The sequence below is a fragment of the Ochotona princeps genome, chromosome 7 (genome assembly GCF_030435755.1).
Source record: "Ochotona princeps isolate mOchPri1 chromosome 7, mOchPri1.hap1, whole genome shotgun sequence".
NCBI lineage: Eukaryota > Metazoa > Chordata > Mammalia > Lagomorpha > Ochotonidae > Ochotona > Ochotona princeps.
In genome coordinates this window covers 16,963,567-16,984,945 of record NC_080838.1, presented here as the reverse complement: position 1 = coordinate 16,984,945, position 21,379 = coordinate 16,963,567, and the positions used below count along the sequence as shown (strand labels likewise).

The window sequence follows — 21,379 nt, the reverse complement described above, 5'->3', positions numbered from 1 at the left end:
GCAGTCCTCAAATAATCCACACTTTGCTTTTCTAACAAGGACTTACCTATTTGAAAGGCAGATTAAAAGAGAAAAGAGACAAAGGAAAAAAAAAAATCTTCCATCCAGGAGTTTGACTCCTCAAATGTCCACAAAGACCAAGGCTGGGCCAGGCTGTAGACAACAGCCTAGAAAGTCATCTGGATCTCCCATGTGGATGTCAGGGCATGAAGCACTTGGCTCACCATTTTCTGCTGGCCTAGGTTCATTAGGAGGAAGCTGGAATAAAACTATCCTGTGGTTGCTATGGGGTAAGAGAGGGATGACACAGCTCCAATCTCTGCTCAGCAGACACGGAAGTAGGCTAGACTGCATCACGGCAGCCACCTTCCCTACTGAGCAAAGCAAAGTTAAAAGTGAAGCCTTCCTTGCATTCCCAAATACTCCTGGAAGTGAGTCAGTTGCAAGCAACAGAGTCTTTTCTAGACATTACAACTTTTCCTGCCTCCCATCCCCCTTTGCTCCCTCTCCTTCTAAGAAGGGATGAAAGCAGCTGAGATAAAGCAAGAAGGCAAAGAACAAAGAGGCTCCCAAGTTGTCAACTCCAGCAACAAGAAATGGGAATCAGATAGTTTGGTTTTAAGAACACAAAGGCGTCACTCCGACACCAATCATTCCAGTTTTATAAAACAGCTGAGCCAAGAGCCCTATGTTCACAAGTTTGGTTTACAAGTGGAAGAATTCTAGAGAAAAATGGGACTCTTTTAGTCATCACCATATTTTCATTACACTTTATGTTTTGCATTCAGAGCTTTGAGAAAGACTACATGAGCTCAGGGTTGTTAATATATCACCAACCATATCACAGCAATCTGGCCACTATAAACTTCAGTCTTAAAGTAATTTGTGTCTAGGTAAAAGTGTATGAGGGAAAGCTAAAGATTCGTAAAGAGAGGGGTTAGAGGAATAACAGTAAGCCTAAGAAGGAAAAGAAATAAAAGAAATGAAAAAGAAAGCCTACTTCTGAAATGAAATGAGCTTCTTTGTGCTAGGTCAAGATGGAGGGTGCCTCCATTTCATCAGCTTGAGGCCTGGAAAGGAAAAGAGACAGCGAGGCCCCAGATCAAAGAGTAAATTCTACACTGATAATTTCATAGCTTTTGAAATAGACATATATATTTGAAAGTCACAAGGACAAAGAATGAGAAATAGGAAGAAAAATTGTCCATCCACTGGCTCACTCCTTAAATGGCCAAAAAGGCCAGGGCTGGGTCATACTGAAGTCAGGGGCCAGGAAACCCACTTAGGCATCTCCTGTGCATGGTAGGGCCCAAGCACTTTGGTGATCATCTGCTGCCTTCCAGGCCCATTGGCAGGATGCTGGATCAGCAGTGGAGAGTCACTCTGACATGGTATATGAGTATCCCCACTAGTGGCTTAATCTGTCATGCCAGAACACTGGACCCTCATTATCTTAATTGTTACACAAATGTCTCAGACAGACCTGTAACACAGATGATGTAACACAGATGATGTAATTTATCCTGACACACACACTTACAACATGCAAGACAGGTGTTGAGGATTTATTATAAATATAATTTAGGAAAAAAAAAACAATATGATACCCACTTGAACAAAGACTACCAGCGTTTGTGGCAGTTAATTTTGGGAAAAGGAGTACATATCCTCACTTAAATGTGTGAATCAGGGGTTAATTTGACAGAAACAGGAAGATGTGTAAATCACTGAAAGGTACATAGTATAAAGAATGGGAGACAAAGACTAACAGAGGAGCTAGGACAAGTTAGCACAGAAGTGCTTACAGATATGACAAATAGTAGAAATAACTCCATTTAGCCTTTTCCTCTTATTTACCCATCACAGACAGGAGTCTAGCTATGGATCAGAATGTGCCAGAAGACAGTACTATTCACAGAGTGGTTCTTGCACCTACTGCTCTCCATATTGGTTATGTTCCTCACTGATAAAATGAGTACAGCATGTTTTAGCACATGGCAAGAAACCTGCACTCATTTTAAATTGAAAAGAATATCCACATGGGTGACTATTCTCCTAGGAATTAATTATTAGTGCATGTTCTATATGTAGCAGTCCACAATGAATTGGAAGGAGAAGAATCTGAGCTTGTAGGAAGTTTGTGAAACACCACTGAAAAAACTAAACTTAAAGTTTGGGTTGTTAAACACTCAAAATGAAGTTTAAAAGTACATGATAATTTTCCATTGATCAGCACTTACAGGTGATGTTTTGCAAGGCAGAAGGCTGCCTGTTCAGTACAGAAACTTAAAAACAAAGCAAGGTGCATTAACTGTTCTAGCTTGAATCACCGATTCTATGAAAACCAGCACATGGCTTTCTGCTGTCAGGCTAGCCCACATTAGGCAAAATTCCATATGACCTTTCTATTTGGATACAAAAAGAATTTCCAGACTGAGAAGTCTTCTGAGAGCTAATAGTTTTAATTATTAAGCATAGCCAAATATTTATGCATCATTAAACACACATCACAGGAGTTCTCAGGTGAGCTCTTCATCTGCATCAATTCCTACCTATGAGAATGTTACGATTCATGGACCCTAAGATGCCCTCACCACTTCTCTATTTTATTTGAATTTCTGTGGTTTCTGATGATACCACTTTTTACCCCCCTAAAACATTTTAGGTTTCTTCTGCCCAGAATGTTTTCTAACAATTTTGCTTGTGACCAAGCACACAAATAAAGAAAATAATATGCCTTCGTCATGTGATTAAACACATTAAGGGAACAAAATATGCAAATCATCTATCCATGAACACAAATGTAAACACATATCTCTAACCCACTCCTGAAGCCCCACTAACAAACTCCTAGCGACTCACTCACTGGCTTACCCCAGTGCAGAGACAGGGAATGCACCAGGACTGTGAGAAGACATCTCATTTTTTTTGCCAATAAAACCAAAGATTTTTAGCTACTGCCTTGATTGCATTAAGCCAGTCAGTTTCAACTTCAGTATGTAAATGCCAATTCCAATAAATATACAGGCACAAATTGGTTGAGGAAGAGTAGGCAATTAGTGAAGTGGATTGAGGGAAAAGCAGAGAAGGAAGTAAAACAAGTCGGCAGTCATTGCATGGGAGAAATCCTGCTAGTCAACATGAAGTCTTCCTGGTCGGGTTTCATCTAATAGCTTGAATATCCGGCTGCTGCTGGCAATGCTGGGTCTTTTACAGACAGACCTCACGTTCCACAGCATGGGAGAATGTGAAGCATTGGGGCTGCCACCAGATCTTCATAAACAAGGCTTTTTCCCATCAAAGGTCTTGGTGCGATGGAGCTGGAGTTGTTTATACTGCTTTCTTTTTTCTATGAGGTTTACTTTCCCGACGTTAAACCCTGTCGACTTTACTGCCCAGAAACCTGTCTTCAGAATAGGACCCTCTGCTTTGAAGATGCCTTTTAAAAAATGTCAAGGGGCAGTAAACATCAAATAGGATCCATAGCACCACCAATGACAACAAAACAGGGCCAGAGCTAATCAGTCTCCACCATAAAACACACGCTCTGTCTCTTTCTCACACACAGTAGCCGCCCAATGAGATCTGGAGAGTGAGTGTAAGCCACAGAGTATGAAGCAGCTGAAAAGAAAGAATTCCTGCTGAGTTCGCCCCTCGTGCCCCCTGCACAGTCAAAAGGGTTCAAGCAAAGAATGTTTTATTACACACTGCTGTGCACAACGAGCAGTGCAAGTTTATTCTGCCTGGGGGCCCCAGTGGGCTCAGTTTGGTCATCTCCATATGTTCTCAAAGAGAAATTCTGCCCATGCTTTCCTTCCTTGCACTTTCCAGGCCTGACTGCATTTAAAACAAACTATCCAGAGCCGCCTCATCCACACATGGCAAAGCAGCCCACTCACAGAGCAGTAGGTTGAGAGGCCGGCACTTCTGGAACTGCCTCAACAGAATCGGAGGTAAGGTTTATTTACATTTGCATCCCTATGTCCTTCTTCCTTCCCTGGTAGCCTCTTGGGCCTCGTGAGGAGCTCTGCCTGTAGCAGTGCTGTTGCCATGGCCATAAACCAGCTTTCACAGCCCACAGGGTTGTGGGCTCACAGACCAAGTCAGCCTCAGCGGATGGCACAGATGCTGGTTCCCATGGGACAGGCTCAAGGCACTCTCCATTCTCAAGCTACCTATGCATCCATTAGGCATTCCCAACACAGAACTAAACCATCCAGGGAATTTAAATTTCATTTTTTAAAAAAAAGTAACTATAGGATCCGGCACAGTAGCCTAGCAGCTAACGTTCCTACCTTGCACCCGCTGGGATCCCATATGGGCACCAGCTCTAATCCAGGTGGCCCTACTTCCCATCCAGCTCCCTGCTTGTGGCCTGGGAAAGCTGTAGAGGATGGCCCAAAGTCTTGGGACCCTGCAAACACGTGGGAGACCCAGAAGAAGCTCCTGACTTCGGATTGGCACAGCTCCAACTTGGGGAGTGCATCAAAGGCCAGAAGATCTTCCTCTCTGTCTATCCGCCTCTCTGTATATCTGACTTCCCAATAAAAACTTTAAAAATAAATCTTTAAAAAAACCTATATTTGGGATTTATCAAAACTACTATTTGCGTATCTCACAGTTGGAGACTGTGACAGCATGAGACTCCTGAGTGAGGCTGGGGCTGAGCTGACAGAACCAGAGATGTCCTGCATGGAACTCAAACTCCCGAGATTGCAACTAGGGTATCACTTATGAAAACAGGTGAGGCTAGCTGACAACTCCAGCCGACTCTCAGACAGGGTAATTACTACTTTTAAGAAAACTCCCCTCACCTACCTAGAGAGTGCAACAGTTTACTGCACATTCTTGACTATAGACAATCTCATTTCACAGCAAATCTGGGAGAGAGAAGGGTACACATGATCACTCATTTTATGGAACAAGAACTAAGGATCAGAACTGGCAAGGGTTTGCTGAAACCAACCTCACTAGAAAGCACGGAACTGAAAACAAACTTAGGTCTTGTGTCTTTCCAACATATGGCAGCTCACCTTCAGAAGCAAGCATAGCTTGTTAGCATCAACAGAGCCGGTCCTCCTCCCCTCCCCATTTGCTGGTTCTTGTTAAGTATAGGGACAAAAACACCCTGACTTTTTTTTTCTTACAATGACTACATGACTGCTGTTCAGCAAATATTTCCAAATACACGAAGACATCCCATACATATGGTTTCAACGAACCTTCACCCTTCTTGCCCAGGGACAGATTTAAGGGAGTAACAAGTCTCTACTACTTAAACAGTCAGAAAAACAGTCAAGAATACAAATGCATATGTTTCTTATTTGCGGAGAAATGCCACTTGGTTTCTCTGCCCCAGACAATTGAGCCTTGCCTGAGCCACCTGCTTTTTCTGACATGCAAGTGTGTCTGAAAGTTTTGCCACCAGGCTGCAACACACCTTCCTAACAACTGCTCCTCTGAAGTTTTACCTCTCTGTCTTACCAGAAGGTTCCCCTAAGTCCTCCCTGTTTTTACTGCTACACCAAATGATGTTTTGCCAATGGCACAGTCTGGGGTTCTTTTTGGTTTTTTTGTTTTTTTTTCTTAAAAAAAAACAAAAAAACATCCCTCCCAGGCTGTTAACAGGCATTTGGCTACCCTGCTCCTCCTCCAGGCACAAATTCTCTCCCACACACTCACTCCTGCAGGCTTCAAAGAAGGCCAGTGGCAAAAGAAAAACCGCAGATTTAAAGGACTAACCAAAGAGTTAGCGAGAGAAAGAAACCCTATAGACAGTGAACTCAGGTATAGGGTGGGAACTGTGTGCAACTGGCTGTTAGCGCTCAAGCCAGCTGTGAGCCGCCCATCTCCCTAATACTAGTTATTTCTAAAAGTTTTAAATCCATGACATGTCATCATCACTCACCATTCCAAAGCATTTATTAAATAAATGAATGATCATTATTATCCTCTAGTATACACTTGAGATAATTTATCAAGTCTAATTGAATATTGAAATGGTTAGACAAGCAAAAAGGTTAAGGACCACTCAGGTATTTACCCTTGAGTAGTACATAGAATTAAAGCCATGATTTCCTGTCTTACGACAATCACTTCAGTGGTTTATTTGTTTACAAAACTTTTCTCTACTGTTTATACACTTTCCTGCCAAATGCACAATGTAACATGCATGTATCAACAAGCAATGAAAGTGTGCTATTCCAGCACCTTATCATGCTGAAGATCAGACTCCTCAAAGACACATGCCAAGTTGTGTGTTTTGTTATACATTTGCACTGGTAGAGCAACCATTTTAAGATTTATTTCTCCCCGAGTTCTTCAACTTCCTATACCTACAAGAGACCTTCAAAAAGTTCTTGTAGGAGTAGGCATTGAGTCTAACAATCAAGACATCTGCCTTTGGCTTTGGTTCTCAGCTCTGGCTCCTAAAACAACCTTCACCTCCAAGTGAGGACTGTAGCAGGACAGGCGTAGCCATGGCTCAAAGAACTGCGTTCCTGCCACCCTCACGGGAGGCCAGCTGGCTCAGCCGTGGCCATTGCGGCCAACTAGGGAGTGACTTAATGGTAAGAGAGAACTTTCTCTCTCTCTCTCTCCCAACTCCCAAAGAATGAATAATTTCTTTAAAGTTCATGGAAAACAATTTCTTTAAAGTTCATGGAATAATGGAAAAACTACACATGGATTTCAAAAACATTTTTTGCACCACACAAGCTTATCTTTTAATCCCGTTTTCCCAGACTTTTTGATGTCCCTTGCCTGTCCAGATTCCCTCCATAACCTCTTCTCCTACCACTGTATTCCTGATATTCTACTTTTCACTCCAAGTAGTAACTTGGGCCCGACCGAAATCCAGCCTTTACTTCTTGACCTCTGAGGTGAAGCACGTATAAACAAACAAAAGCAAAACGGAAGGAGCTTTAGCCACTATTTTTGGATCCTATAAACAAAACTTGTGTTTCCAAAGGAAGAGAATCTTTTAACCTACTTTGGGGATTCCAAAACGGCTTGAACACATTATGGCTGAGATTTAATCATTACAAGGGGAAAATGCAAAGGCCTAATAGTAAAGTACTATTTTTTTAAAAGGTTTATTTTATTTTTATTGGAAATTCAGATATACAGAGAGGAGTACAAACAGAGAGGAAGATCTTCCATCCGATGATTCACTCCCCAAGTGGCTACAATGACCAGAGATGTGCAGATCTTTTTTTTTTTTAAGACTTATTTTTATTTTTATTACAAAGTCAGATATATAGAGAGGAGGAGAGACAGAGAGGAAGATTTCCGTCCGGTGATTCACTCCCCAAGTGACTGCAACAGCTTGAGCTGTGCCGATCAGAAGCCAGGAGCCAGGAACCTCTTCCGGGTCTCCCACGCGGGTGCAGGGTCCCAAGGACTTGGGTCATCCTCAACTGCTTTCCCAGGCCACAAGCAGGGAGCTGGATGGGAAGTGGAGTTGCTGGGATTAGAACTGGCGCCCATATGGGATCCCGATGCGTTCAAGGCGAGGACTTTAGCCGCTAGGCCACAGCGCCGGGCCAGAGATGTGCAGATCTAAAGCCAGGAGTCCGGAGCCTCTTTTGGGTCTCCCACGTGTTTGTAGGGGGGTACGAAACCTTTGGGCCATCCTCCACACCTTTTCTAGGCCACAGGCAGGGAGCTAGATTAGAACCGGTGCCCATATGGGATCCCACAGCATCCAAGGAGAGGACCTTAGCTGCTAAGCTACAGCACTGGGCCCAAGTGCCATGTTTTTAAAAATGCAATTAACCAACCTAGACCAATGGTAACCCCAGAAAACACACAGAAAGATGGCAACAGGGCTAATACTGGGTCACTGTTCACAGTGCTGTTTTTTTTTTTTTTTTTTTTTTTTTTTAAGATTTATTCATTTTTATTACAGCCAGATATACACAGAGGAGGAGAGACAGAGAGGAAGATCTTCCATCCGATGATCCACTCCCCAAGTGAGCCGCAACGGGCCGATGCGCGCCGATCCGAAGCCGGGAACCTGGAACCTCTTCCAGGTCTCCCACGAGGGTGCAGTGTCCCAATGCATTGGGCCGTCCTCAACTGCTTTCCCAGGCCACAAGCAGGGAGCTGGATGGGAAGTGGAGCTGCCGCGATTAGAACCGGCGCCCATATGGGATCCCGGGGCTTTCAAGGCGAGGACTTTAGCCGCTAGACCACGCCGCCGGGCCCCTCACAGTGCTGAGGATGCTGCTTTACCTTTTGTACCTTTATATCTGCCCCCAGAATACCACATAGCTATGAGCTGAATTCACAAAAATCAAAGACTTTTTTTTACAGACCAGCCACAGCATGGCTAAATGTCTGTTGTCTAACCTGTTTTTGTATTTGCTTATTTCTTCGCAAGCTCTTTAACAGTTAAACATTTGGGACCAGTTACTCAGCTTGCTTTGCAGTCTAAGGCTGCTCCAAGTGGAGCTGCAGTAACTTCAAAGGACACCCTAGAGTTTGGATCCCTTTCATAGGCACCAGGCCCCAGGGGCATCCTTAGAAAACCTAAGGAGGCAATCAATGACTGCATTCTGGACCCCTGGCTGGGTTACCCCAGCCACCCTGCACACAAGCATAGGAGCTACAAGGGTTCTCCACTCTGCCCCAGTTTGACTCAGGAACAGAAAAACAAGACAGGTCCTTGCACAGGGCCCTCCCACTTCTTTCTAAACTCACAGTGCAAGCTACTTAGATGATTCCAGAGCTGCCTGGCCAATGCAGGCAGACACAAAGAAGGAAGCCAGAAGTTCTAAAAATGCTCCAGTTCCCTTTCTTGTCACTCATATTAGAGCATAATGCATCCGCAAGTATCTCACCATTTTATTACAATACAGTTTGGAAATAAAGAATAAGGCAGTCAAACCATTTAAAAACACTCCAAATTCTACCTTTTCAGTGTCTCTGCTTCCTTCATCAGAATCACACTTTCTCAGACACTATAACTCCAGTTTTACTGAAAGCAGTCATTTTTTTTCCTGAAATTTTGTATCTATGACCATTTGTCCTTTAGATTGTTTCTTAGACTTATATCAATTTTACCCATTAAAAAAAAAAAAAGTACGCCTTCTCCTTTAACTGCTACTGGTCTAAATTTACTTTACTGAAGGGAATTCTGGCCCTAACTGAACTCATGTAAACTTTCCATTTCACAGTGGTGTTTTCTTTTCTTGGATTCAGAACAAGTCTTTTCTAGCCTAAGGAACGGCTCTTGCAGGCCCTCTATGCATATTTGTTTTCCGATTGGAGAGCACCTCTCTATAAACATGCAGGACCTCCGTGATGAGTTCTTAGTGGCATACTACACTGGGAATAGCTTGTCTATACATGAAATCTCCACCGACCACCACCCCCACATAGGCTATGCCTCCCAGTACGGCCAGCAGGGACCTTGTCCCTTCAGTGCCCGTCCCAACGCCCTGTCCTGAATTCCATTTTAATAAGCACACACGCCTGTGCTCTCATTCTCAACAGCTCACCTCCAGAATCCATTTCCTCCATTTGCTTTTGTCTCACAGTGGAGTTAAATAATGCTCTGGCTAGCTGTCAAAATGCTTCAAGTGCTTTTACGTGTTTTATTGCAACCATCTTCTCAGCATCCATGAAAACAGAAAGGACTGGGAACATTTCCACCACTCATTATAAGGAGAGAAAGAGCATTTACAATATCCAGTATTCTGTGACTAGCTCAAGATCTTACAGGGATGGCAGAATCAGAACCAAAATAACAGCTTCAGGCTCTTCATACATGCGCTTAATTCCTCCTACCTCTCTCTTGTGTTACATATGGAACCAGAACCTCTTAAAGGAAGAAAAAAAGGAGGGGAAGGACCTCACAACACCCAACTATTTCATTAGAAATGTTCTTTCTGACTACACTCGCAATGACTCACTGAGGAGAAAGAATGAAAATAAAAAGTTGATCCACCTACCCATCTCTGCCCTGTATTAGAAATCTGAGTTTTGGTGTGTGACCCTATACCTTGGGAGCAGTCAAGTTTTCTAGTTGTAATCAGAGAGTCCATGTTAATTTTAAATGTCCTCCCATTGAATATTCCTTTGTAGACTCACCTCTGCCTTGGCAACCCACTCTGTGCCAAAGAAAATATCTTATTAAGCAATATTTCCTTTGACATCCTGTGATTTTAGAATCTACACTGTTTTTAATTTTGTTGTTGTAAAAAAAAAAAAAAAAAAAAGACCGCCACAAGAAACATTTGCAATTATTTGCAGTTTTCTATGGTATTTAAACTACAAAAAGTAAGTGTTAGCGCTTGAGTTATGGCAAGATTCTTCTTTGGATGTGTGATATGATATTTAAAAGAAGCCTGAGCGATGATGGTTTCCTACATTTTTATTAACTGTGTTGAACATCTACGTGCTCTCCCCCCTAGTCTTTGAGCCATGTAATTTCACTTTAAAATTGTCTTGATGGGGGCCAGGTGTGATAGCCTAGTGGCTAAAGTCATCACCTAGAGCACGTCACGATCCCATATGGGTAGGGCCCTGCTTCCCATCCAGCTCCCTGCTTATTGAGTGGAAGAACAGTAGAGGATAGCCCAGAGCCTTGGGACCCTGTACCCACGTGGGAGACCTGGAGGAGGCTCCTGGCTTTGGATTGGCTCAGCTCTGGCCATTATGGCCACTTGGGGAGTGAATCAATTGACGGAAGATTTTCCTCTCTGTATATATCTGACTTTCCAATAAAAATAAATAAATCTTAAAAAAAAAAAGTCTTGATGGGGCCTGGCATGGTAGCCTAGTGGCTTAAATAATCACCTTGCATGCGCAGGAATCCCATATGGGCACCTATTCATGGCCCAGCTGGTCTACTGCCTATCCAGCTACCTGCTTGTAGCCTGGGATGGTCCAAATCCTTAGGACCCTGCACCCATGTGGAGACATAGAAGAAGCTCCTGGCTCTGGCTTCAGATTGGCTCAGCTCCTGCCCTTGTCGCCGCTCAGGGAGTGAACCACGAGACAGAAGATCTTTCTCTCTCATCTCCTTCCCTCTGTATATCTGACTTTCCAATATAAATAAATAGATCTTTAAAAAAAAATTGTCTTGATGTATAATCCTTCTCCTTGTACCTGGAGCATGCACTCTTCAGAACGATCACTCACAGTCTGTATTTTATCCCATGGCAACTGTCTCCTTCCCTACTTGCATGGTCTCTTTTTAAGCTCTGAGTCATGGCATAGGTGAAGGAAAAGGCCAAAAATGATTTGTTAATCCTCTAACTAATTATGCAACTAACTCTTTAGGATGAAAACCAGAAATCTCTGCTCAAGAAAAATTAAATTGTGATGAATCCTCTGGAAAAGATGCTAACAATCAAGCCTAAACAATCACTAACATGTTCAGGCATCATCACTCAAAACAAGCCAGGTCAAAGATGAAGGGCCCCATCCTTTCTCCATGACCAGCTCTACCTTCTACTTCAGTCCCAGGTCTTAGACAAACCTCAACATCTCCTTCATGGAAGCGCCACGTCTCACTAATCTCCTTTGTGGAAGGGCCACCACCCACTCACCCAGGGTACAATCCCACAGTCTTCTTCGAAGGCTCCCTCTTGTATGCAATAGCTATTTCTAAGATACTTCCTGCATTCCATTTCCACTGCATCATGGTTTGTATCTTCCTCACTCCTGCAAAGAAAAGTTCACTTCCTAGAAAATTTGCTTTTCATGTACCCTGTTAGTACTCATTACCATGTAAGCCTCCTGCAGCACCATTCTGACCTTGCCCACCCTGAGTACAACATTCTGGTGTGCTCTACACAGCAACAAAGCATATCCCACTGGGGTGACTCTAAGAAACTGCACTACCAGTAGCCTTTTAATATGCCTCTCCTTCCCTTGAGGAAAGGAAATCTGTCCACCGTATTTATATTTTCATAGTACGTAGGAATACTTTTATAACCATGTACATGGGAAATAATTTTTAGGTTATTGTTCATTTACTTATTTGAAAGGCAGAGTGAAACACAGAGCTAGAGAAAGAAATCTTCCAATCTCCTGTTCACTAGTCAATTGCCTTTATAGCTATTGCTAGGCCAGGCCCAAAGCCTGGAGTTCATTTACAATCCAGGTCTCCTAAGTGATGTCAGGGACCCTAGTACTTGGCCATCAACAGCTGCCTTCTAAGGATTTGCATGAACAGGAAGCTAGAATCAGGAATGCAGACAGGTCTGGAACCCCAGCACTCCAATCTGGCATACGGACATTCTTTTTTTTTTTTTTAAAGATTTACTTATTTTTATTGGAAAATCAGATATACAGAGAGGAGGAGAGATAGAGCAGAAGATCTTTCGTCTGTTGATTCACTCCCCAAGAGGCTGTAATGGCTGGAGCTGAGCCAATCCAAAGTCAGGAGCCATGAGCCTCTTCTGGGTCTCCCACAAGCTTGCAAGGTCCCAAGGCTTTGGGCCATCTTCTACAGCTTTCCCAGGCCACAAACAGGCATCACACTGGATGCATGCGTGTGCAAGGCAAGGACTTTAGCCACTAGGCTTCTATGCCAGGCCCAGCATGTGGACATTCTTAACTGCTCATTCACTTGCTTCAAGAACTAATTTAATTAGGAGTTTTTGGGCCTCCAAATCAATTTCTAGCCATCTAATACAAACTTATTTTTAAAAATATCTTGAAATTTGGACTGAGCACGGTGGCCTAACAGCTAAAGTTCTCACCTTGAATGTACTGGGATCCCATTTGGGCGCCGGTTCTAATCCCGGAAGCTCCACTTCTCATCCAGCTCCCTGCTTGTGGCCTGGGAACGCAGTCAAGGACAGTCCAAAGCCTTGGGACCCTGCACCCGCGTGGGAGACCCAGAAGCAGCACCTGGTTTCTGGCTTCCAATTAGCTCAGTTCCAGCTGTTGCACCCACTTGGGGAGTAAACCATCGGACAGAAGATCTTCCTGTCTCTCCTCTTGTCTCTCTGTATATCTGACTTTGCAGTAAAAATAAATAAATCTTTTTTTAAAAAATCTTAAATTCTATTTCCCATAATTCAATGTTTCCAGTATAGAATTTCCAGCTCTCTGCTCCTCCCGGTGCTACAGTCAACTCCTCTCGTGCAGTGCATCCCTGAGACAAGATGGTGAAGGTCAGAGTGAAGGGATTTGGCCACATCGGGCACCTGGTCACCGGGGCTGCTTTCAACTCTGGCAAAGTAGACATTGCGCCCATCAGTGACCCATTCATTGACCTCAACTACATGGTCTACACTCTCCAGTATGATTCCACCCACGGCTAGTTCCATGGCACAGTCAAGGCTGAGAACGGCAAGCCTGTCATCAATGGGAAAGCCATCACCATCTTCCAGGAGCGAGATCCCACCAACATCAAATGGGGCGATGCTGGTGCCTAGTATGTGGTGGAGTCCACCGGTGCCTTCACTACCATGGAGAAAGCTGAGTCTCACTTGAAGGGTGGGGCCAAGAGGGTCATCATCTCGGCCCCCTCTGCTGACGCCCCCATGTTCGTGATGGGAGTGAACCACGAGAAGTATGACAACTCCCTCAAGAATGTCAGCAACGCCTCCTGAACCACCAACTGCTTGGCTCCTCTGGCCAAGGTCACCCACGACAACTTTGGTAATGTGGAGGGTCTCATGACCACAGTGCACGCCATCACCGCCACCCAGAAGACAGTGGACGGCACATCCAGGAAGCTGTGGTGTGATGGCCATGGGGCTGCCCAGAATATCATCCTGGCTTCCACTGGTGCTGCCAAGGCCATGGGCAAGGTTATACCTGAGCTGAACGGGAAACTCACTGGCATGGCCTTCCGTGTGCCCACTCCCAACATGTCCGTGGTAGACCTGACTTGCCATTTGGAGAAAGCTGCTAAGCATGATGACATCAAGCAGGTGGTGAAGCAGGCTTCTGAGGGCCCCCTGAAGGGCATCCTGGGCTACACGGAGGACCAAGTTGTCTCCTGTGACTTTACAAGTGACACCCACTCCTCCTCCTTTGATGCTGGGGCTGGCATTGCCCTCAATGACAACTTTGTCAAGCTCATCTCCTGGTATGACAACGAATTTGGCTACAGCTACAGGGTGGTGGACCTCATGGTCAACCTGGCCTCCAAGGAGCAAGAGCCCCCGGAACATGGACCCCAGTGAGAGCACCAGACGAAGAGCGAGGCTACTGGGGAGTCTCTGCCCCCACTCAGTCCCCACCACAATGAGAATCTGCCCTTCCACAGTCTCCATCCCAAACCCCCTGGAGAAGGGGAGGGGCCTCGCGAGCCCTATCTTGTCATGCTACCATCAATAAAGTCCACCTTGTACCCAGAAAAAAAAAAAATTTCCACAAACCATTATTTAATAAGTGAATGATGAAACCACTTAACACTTCATTCTTAACCTGCACCTTTACGCTAGTCACCTAGAAATATATGGCATTTACAACTTGAACTGAAAATAAGACAATAATACTCAGAATATTCTGCAAAAAAAAAGTTGCTATAAACACAAAACAAGTGATGAACCTTCAGGTGAAGATTCTGTTACTGAATCATACATAGGATTGATGGCAGCAAAGATACAGAAGTGCCTCTGAAAGAAATGTATTTCCAAGAGAGTAATACAGATACTTTTTAAGGAAATTGTACATCCTCAAAATTTAATACTACCAAAACTTTCATCATAAGTAAGGCTCATTTTGCTTGTTTGGATTGTGATCAGTAATGCAGTCAGAATGGAGTTCTTCCCTTCCCCCCACTTGACAATCAATTATACAGTCTTCTTAATCCCAACATGATTTACCAGAGGCTGCCTGGACTAATAGTGGGGAATTTCAAGTTCATGCCCTTTCCTTAATTAGCTTCATGACCCTGGGCAAGTCACTTCACCATAGGAGATCTCTGCTTCTTCACCTGGGAAATGAGAATGTGTGGTTCCAACTGCTAAAATCCCATTCAGTTCTAGACTTAGTGATTTAGGAGTATTAGAAATAAGCTTTTTACTGATACATGTAACAGCATGATAGAATCTCAAAGGCATTATGCTAAATGAAGAAGACAGACTCCAAAGACTACCCATTCTCTGACTGCATTCACATGCCAGCCTAAAAAGGACCAATCCATAATAGAGGACAGATCGGTGCTTGTCAGGGGTTAACGGCAGGGGGACTATCTGACTACACATAGGTAGCATGAGGAGATGGCATTTGTGAGTAAGGTGATACAGTTTATTGTATATCTTTTGTTTCTTATTTACTTGAAAGGCAGAGTGAGACAGAGAGAGAGATCTCCCCTTGGCCACTTCACAGCCACAAACAATGGCAGCAGCTGGATCAGACAGAAGCCGAGAACTGGAGACTTGGGAGGTGTGGGGAGCCATCACCCCTGCCTCCCTCTGTACAAACAGGAAGCTGGAAGGAAGAGCAGAGCCAGGGATCCAACTCAGGCACTGACACATGATGTGGGCGTCTCAGTAACTATCTTTCCTGCTGTGCCCAAACATCCACCTCACCTTAAGCACTGTGTTAGTAATCATGACTCTACACATTTCCAAAATTCACAGACAGTATACCAAAAAGAATAAATCTTACTTTTTTATTTTTTAAAGGTTTATTTATTACTTTTATTGGAAAGGCAGATATACACAGAGGAGGAAAGATAGAGAGAGAAACTTCCTCCATCCGATCGTTCACTCCTCAAGTGGCCGCAACAGCCGGTGCGCGCCAATCCAAAGCCAGGAGCCAGGAACCTCTTTCTGGGTCTCCCACGCAGGTGCAGGGTCCCAAGGCTTTGGGCCCTCCTCAACTGCTTTCCCAGGCCACAAGCAGGGAGCTGGATGGGAAGTGGAGCTGCCAGGACTAGAACCGGCGCCCATAGAGGATCCCGGCACATTGAAGGCGAGGACCCTAATTAGCCACTAGGCCATAGCGCTGGGCCCAAGAATAAATTTAGTAAAAGATCTATGTATTTGAAGGGAAGAATTACACAGAGGGAGGGAAAGAAAGAAAGACAGAAAGAAAGAGAAAGAAAGAAAGAAAGAGATTAAGTTTGTCATCTCCTAGTTCACTGCTCAGATGGCCACAATGGCAAGAACCATGCTCTCTGTGAGACTTCTATGTGGGTGTAAGGGTCCAAGCACTAGGCCGTCTTCTACAGCTTCCCCAGGCTCATTAACAGAGAGCTGGATTGGAAGTATAACAGCTAAGACTCAAACCAGTGCTCATCTATAACAGCAGCTTACATTTAATCAGCACAGCTTCCAGAACAATCCTTCAATGGGTTACAGAGTTGTCCCATTTGACAGCTAGGAAGACTAAGTTTTTTCAAGGTCAAGTGGCCAATAGGTAGCACTGTCAGAATTCAAATATGCCTGCTCTGATTACTGCCACAAGGCTAAGATCCTGTGTAGATAAAGCTTTATTTAAAAGGACATTTTATTCCCTTTGTTGGAGAGACTGCCACTGTTATTATGGCAATTCCACCAATTCTTATCAAAGCTTCCTTCAGAAACTGGACAGAAGGCCTTTGCTCAGTAAGGCAGGCCAACATCTCCAGCCGTGTCTGGGTGCGCTCCTGAGGAAGTCTGCCCAGCAATAGGCCTGACACAGCTTGTGCTTCCTCACCAGGAACAGTTGTATTTTCCTTCTGTACACTCACTGCTCCAGTAAAGCTAGCTTAGCAGGGAGCTCTTCTCAGGCCTTTCTTTCAAGGCCAGAAGCTGAGCTGCTTCTGCCAACCGGCCACTACCTTCTCCTCCCAGCTGTTCACTGTCTTCTAAGTAGCTGTGAGCCAAAGCAGGCAAGTTCATGTACCTGAAATAACCAGTTGTCAGCTTAAGACATTAAACAAGTTGTCTAGAACTGTGTGTTATAGAGGAACAGCCAGGAGAAAAGAACTACCGTGCTAGTGAAAGGAAACCACAAAACAGCCCTTTCGAGGGTTCTTGGAAGATATTTGGATCTTGAGAACTTGGTTAGAATGGGGTAGAAAGGCAAATTGCAATTAGAAAAAAAAAGGGTCTCATCTAGTTCTTGGGTTTGTTTAGTCTGCTTATCTCAAGCCCAAGCTAATCGTCTTAATGGCTACTTGTAGCCAGAACAGGGTTCAAATGGCCTTTCAAAGAAAGGAGGGCAGACCTTGCCAGGCCTACACTAAACTGCAGCCTATTTCTGAAGACCCCAAGCTTCTTTTTGATTAAAGATCTTTACTTAGGATCTTCGAGCAAGTAAACAGTGGACTGTGGTTTATTTACTTCCTATGTGTCACTATGAACCAGACTGTAGGTTCCCCAGAAGAACAACAAGACATTATCTCTGCTACTCATTGCCACATCTAACACATAGATAGATCGTTTTTTGGAATAAAAGTGGAGGAGAGCATTTCACACCGAAATTAAGATGCTGCTTGGGAAGCCTGCACTTCCTATCGAAGAGCCTGGTCTGGAGTCCCAGCTGCATTCCTGCTTCCTGCAGGAGGCAGGTGTTGGTTCAAGGACTGGCAGAGTGGACTGAGTTCTAGGCTCCAGGTTTCAGCCTTGCTCAATCCGGGCTTTTGTGGACCTTTGAAGCATGAACGATAGATGGAAGATCTCTCTGTCCATCTCTGCCTCTCTTGCTGTCACTGGGCCTTTGAGATTAGAACAGATGGGAAGAGGAAAAGTGAAGCTTGAGCCTCATAAGGGTTAAGGGACTGCGGGCAAGGAAAGGAGGCATTTCCCAGGGACAGACACCGACGCCTCCTTGTGATTGAGAAGTAACAGGCCATTGCCTCCTTGAAGGAAGGGCCCAGCGGTGTGGCCTAGCAGCTAAAGTCCTCGCCTTGAACGCACTGGGATCCCATATGGGTGCAGGTTCTAATCCTGGCAGCTCCACTTCCCATCCAGCTCCCTGCTTGTGGCCTGGGAAAGCAGTTGAGGAGGGCCCAAGGCTTTGGGACCCTGCACCCGTGTGGGAGACCCTGCTTCGGCCTTTGCGCTCACTTGGGGAGTGAATCATCGGACGTAAGATCCTCCTCTCTGTATATCTGACTTTGTAATAAAAGTAAATAAATATTTAAAAAATTTTTTTCTAACTAAATCAATCATCCTTCTACCGGAATCAAAGACACACATTTCCAAAATGCCAATTCAATGGGGTGAGTGGTGTTGGGAGGAGACCACTGGGCTGGCAAACCTTCTGCATGCTGCCAAGTCCCACTGCTCAAAGCAGAATCAGATGAGAAGCAGGGTGAGGCGTGTTAACCGAGAAGCCCTCCTCCAATTAATGTGTTATTGCTCCTTTAAAACAGAGAACAAACGGCTGGGCTGCCCGTGATCCCGGAGGCTGCAGAGCAGTAATTGTCACTTAGCCACTTAACTCCCCGCAGCACTGCTCACTCACTCATTGTGGTTTATCTCTCAGCCAATTACCGCTGTCATTTGCCTTTCAATGTGTGCCATCAGGGGCTGGCCCAGTGCAGAGCCCAACAGAAAACACTGGCCCAGGAGCCCATTTCCACAGGCTGGTGGGGCCTGCACCTCTTCCCCTAACCACTTTGGAGAGACTGAAGATAGCTCCAACAGGGATCAGGGGTTCCCCATAACCCACTCTGCAGTTTAGTTGTGGGCCTGGCTTGATACGGAGCAACCAGAAAGAAGCAAGTCTGATCCCAGAGCTCCATGCCAATAGTCATGATGATGATATTAAAACAGAAAATTTTAGCTGCTTCACAAGACAGCAGGCAAGAGACAAGCAGGGGAAGCAGCAGGAATTGTAGCAATAGATTATTGTGAAATCAAGAAGGCTGAGTCTTCAGATGCCAAGGCAGGAACACCTTCATTCGGGTCTCTTTCTTGCAAGCAGATTTCCATGCAGAATGTTGACCCAGTTATAAATCGGCCCCAAAGCATAGGCAACTCGTGGATTTTCTTAGGCAGTTCTGATCTCAAAAACCTAAAAACAACATTTGTGTCCTGGTGATGGTAAATTATGTATTTAGCCACAACTCTTTATTTTTTTTGAAAAGCACAACTGGATGTGGATTTTTAGAATTAAGTCTGAACAGAAAAGCTTGCCAGGTCATGTGTCCAGACATTTTCATTCCACATGGATGTCTTCTGTGATGGTTCATTGGATCCTGGCCACGCAGTTAAAACCTCATTTTTCTAATATTTGATTCACTCTGTCTTCTTGGATCAAACCTATACCATGGCAAGCAGCCTGCGGACTCTCCAGAGGGCTAGAACCATGTCTGGCCATAGAGACAGCAACCAAGCGGAAGTGTATTACCTCACCTGGAACTGCCTTTGAATGCACTTGGTCCACTTTAGGGATGCAAGCAAAGACTTTAAACCCTGACCAAGGAAAAGTGGCTAAGGAACTGACAATAGCTGTGAGAAGTGAGCTCTTGCACCATATACCACACTTGAAAATGACGGAAGGCAGAGCCCCTGTCCACTGGCTGGTGAGCCAGCTTCGGCCATCATGTCCCAGTTACTCCAGCTACACAGCAGCAGGGCTTGGCGCTCACAGAAAGCAGCACACTCCCTCTGACAGTCTAGCCTCTGAAGCTGCCCTAGTCTTAGGCAGAAACAAAAGAGACCTTTTCTAGCTAAATCTACACAGTCCAGTCGGGGTTCTAAAATAAAACTCGACTTCTCTGTCCATGAGTCTTGTCAGGCTTAATTGACAGGTGGTGTCAACTCTATGGGCACCAGAAGTTCACCCAAGTAAGCAGGATCTGGGAGGAGAAAACAGCCTCCTGGGAGAATGCCCTGTCTTCCCACCGTGCGCTGCAGAGGCCTGCCAGTGCTGGTAAGGTGCCAAAGCCATTGCACCTGTCATCTTAGGCCCTGCAAAGAAGAATGGGGCCTTACTGCTGCTAATTGTCATTCTTGGGCTACAGGCTCCCCCACTCAACACCAGAGAGCAGGGTGTGTTCAGTGCATAACAAAGAAACAGAGTCAGAACCAGGGTGCTCTGTTCTTGACCATTTTTGTCATTACCTTGGCATGTGTCTGATGAAGCAAAAGCACTGCAAAACCTGGAGGGTAGGGGCCAGTGCTGCAGCTTACAAGGTTAAGCCACCACCTGCAGCGCTGGCATCCCCTATGGGTGCCTGTTTGAGTCTTAGAAGCTTTTCTTCCAATCCAGCTCCCTACTAAAGCACCTAGGAGGGTAGTGGAGGATTGCCTGGATGCTTGGGTCCCTGCACCCATGTGGAAAACCTGGAAGAAGCTCCTGGCTTCCAGACCAATGCAGCCATATGGGGATGAATGAGAGATCTAAAATCTCTCTCTTACTCTCTCTCTCTCTCTCATTGTCTCTTTCTCTCTCTTTCCCCTCTCTCTCTGTAACTCTGCCTTTGAAATAAATAAATCTTTTATATAAAAAAATGCTGGAGAATAGATCCTAAGAGAATTACGGTCAAAGTGTAAATTTCCTACATTAAAGACACACAGAGAAGTAACTTTCCCTTTGGTGCTTCACGTTTTTACAAAGCTGCTTCAAGCAGAATCAACTATTGAAAAACTTTCTCCTTCCTCTTTTATCTTTCTGTCTGTTTGTCCGGCTATCTGTCTCTTACACTCCTCTCTCTCCTTCTCTCTCAGCTGATCTATGGTTGACTCTCTGGGTCATGAAGTGTGCAGTACACTGTTCTTTCTCCTTTGTCTTAAAGCCAAAAGGCACTTGATGGAGAAACAAGTTCCTCTTCTCCCTCTCCTCCCGCTGTGAGTGGCGGGCGGGGAAGGGGGGGAAGGGCCAGCCCTGGCAGCTGAGGTTTGGGAAGTTTGCCATGAAGGGCTAAGCACAAGCCCCGTGGCTCAGCAGCGCAGCTCTGCCTTTGCTAAGCCTGGGCTGCTGCCACTAACTGCTCCCAGGTCTGCCTGGGTCTCAGGGCCTCGGCCATGCACCCAGAAAGGACCTGCTAGGGCTGCGACACACCTTCTTCACCCTCTCCAAGCAGTTTAGTTTGGACTGAAAGGAAATCAGCTTTGCTTCCTACTACTTAACTCTAGTCCCAGGAATCCCCCTCCCCCACTTTCACAGAGTGGCACATCTGCCACCTGCAGATTCTCCTAGATCATGTTGAGGACCTAGCCAGTGCACTCCAGGGCTTCCTTTGGCACTTGTACAAACAGGTCAAACCTGTATATGCAAAGCTGAACCCAAGTCTTCCTCTCCCTAATCCTACCCTGCACTCAGAACTGGGACTCATGTTTACCCATCCCTCCCAACTTCCACCTGCACATTTTTTGACTTTCACCTCAGACACATTTCTTAAACTCAGCTCTCAGGGTCCATAGATAAGACCACAGCCTAGTGCAATATCAAATTCATCCTGCTCATTGCTAACCGGGCCACCTCTCCATGAGGAAGGTAACTACATTCTCCAGTGCCCCTCTGC

At 45.1% G+C, this 21,379-nt stretch overlaps 1 protein-coding gene and 1 pseudogene across 1 annotated transcript in view; one reads left to right on the top strand and one right to left on the bottom strand.

Annotated features, from left to right (window-relative positions):
- Window positions 1–21,379, bottom strand: part of MAML3 (mastermind like transcriptional coactivator 3) — a 450,207-nt gene that overhangs the window by 372,270 nt on the left and 56,558 nt on the right. The gene's annotated exons all lie outside the window — the stretch shown is intronic.
- LOC105942001 (glyceraldehyde-3-phosphate dehydrogenase-like) lies at window positions 13,108–14,337 on the top strand (annotated as a pseudogene).